At 50.3% G+C, this 1,734-nt stretch overlaps 1 protein-coding gene across 1 annotated transcript in view; it reads left to right on the top strand.

The window, feature by feature from the left end:
- The window catches only part of MATN1 (matrilin 1, cartilage matrix protein), a 14,184-nt gene that overhangs the window by 7,621 nt on the left and 4,829 nt on the right, over window positions 1-1,734 (top strand). The window lies entirely within an intron of this gene.

Here is a 1,734-nt window from a genome sequence, read left to right as displayed (position 1 = left end):
GGATGCGAGGGATGGGATGGATGGGATGGATGGGATGGATGGGATGGATGGGATGGATGGGATGGATGGGATGGAGTTCCACCCATTGGAGTGGGACGCACCCAGGTCTAATTGCTCCACACAAACGTGGAGGGAACTGCAGGGGGAGCTCAGAGTTAGGAGGTTCCAGCATCCTCAGGGTTGGATGGGGCTTGGGGCAACCTGGGCTGGTGGGAGGTGATGGAACAAGAGGAGCTTTAAGGTCCCTCCCAACCCAAGCCAGTCTGGGATTTGTCCGGGGTTGGTCAGGAAACCCAGCCCAGCATCAGAGGCACACGAGAGGCAAAAACAACAAATCCCAGGAGCTGTAGGGCCGAGCGTGGCTTGGCTGCATCAGCCTCAAGGCCTGGAAAAGGCAAAAAAGCCCCAATAAAACAATAAACAAAGCACAGAAGCGGATTAAGGAGGAACCCCAGGCACATTAATAAGAAACTTTCCTCAGCTGCTGTTGCAGGGAAATGCTCAGTGGCCACACACGGATGGATTTCTGTGTCTGAGCCCCATGAAATATGAATGCCTCGAGAGCTGCCCCTGTGCTGACCCGCTGAGCGCGTTCCCAGTCTGACACCCCTGTGCTAAAATGATCCAGCCCTCGGGAATTCACTCAGGAATTGCTGAATCCTTCCCTTCCTTTTAACTTGGCTCTCCACCGCTAGATGGGACTCGGGGCCAGCACATAACCGGAAAGGTCAGGGAGCTCGTGGAAAACCAATGTTTACAAAGCACTCTGATGTCTTACGGGGCTGTGCAGCTCTCATAAAACAAAAGGTTCTTGTAAAGAGCATTTATAGAATTTATTCCTCCCTGGTGATAAAACTTTGTGCCGTGTCTCTCCCTCCTCTCTTGTCCCCGCGAGGAAATCTCTTATCTGTCCATAAGTTATGGCTGGGGGATAAACAAGTGCTTAAAATGAGACTGCAGAATTGTTCAGCGAGCTGAGCCTTGGAAAAACAAAGCGATATTGGATATAGCCAGAGAAAGGCAAAAAGGAGAGCAGGGAAACATTCCCGGTGCCTGGGCATGGACAAGGAGAGACCAATATTTCGAATCAGGGGTTAATTAACACCACCCAAGATGGGAAAATTGCATTTCAGTTCAATAGAAACGGCTTGAACGCAGATCAGCCTCTTGGCAGAGCAGGACAAAACCTGGACGAGTTCTTAACTCCCAGTGGGGGCTGCAGTTTTAGGAGGAGACTCAGCTCCGTTCTGCTGACCCCAGGTCCCTGCTGCAGAGGGCTTGGCCACTGAGGGGCTCATTAACAGGCCTTGATTAACAGGGGGCTGAGCCTATTTTGGAAACTTCCAGTTTCCCTTTGCTGTGTTATCACTTCCATATCAGTGGCACAGTGTTACCACTGCCTGTCCTTTCTTGCATCTCCAAAACCTTGTTCCTGTGCTCGTTGGCTGGGAAATTCCAGTAAAACTCTGCCTGCAAAATTATTTTGGCCCCTGTTTGACCTGGCTGAAAGAAGCATCTCCAAAACCTCGTTCCTGTGCTCATTGGCTGGGAAATTCCAGTAAAACTCTGCCTGCAAAATTATTTTGGCCCCTGTTTGACCTGGCTGAAAGAAGCATCTCCAAAACCTTGTTCTTGTGCCCACAGTGCTCGTGGTCTGGTAAATTTTAATAAAAACTCTGCCTGTAAAATTACTTTGGCCCTATTTGACCTGGCTGGAAGGAGTCTGGAAGAGCG

The sequence above is a fragment of the Corvus brachyrhynchos genome, unplaced genomic scaffold, assembly GCF_000691975.1.
Source record: "Corvus brachyrhynchos isolate BGI_N302 unplaced genomic scaffold, ASM69197v1 scaffold257, whole genome shotgun sequence".
Taxonomy (NCBI): domain Eukaryota; kingdom Metazoa; phylum Chordata; class Aves; order Passeriformes; family Corvidae; genus Corvus; species Corvus brachyrhynchos.
The sequence above is the reverse complement of the archived record's forward strand: the minus strand, read 5'-3'. Positions and strand labels throughout refer to the sequence as shown.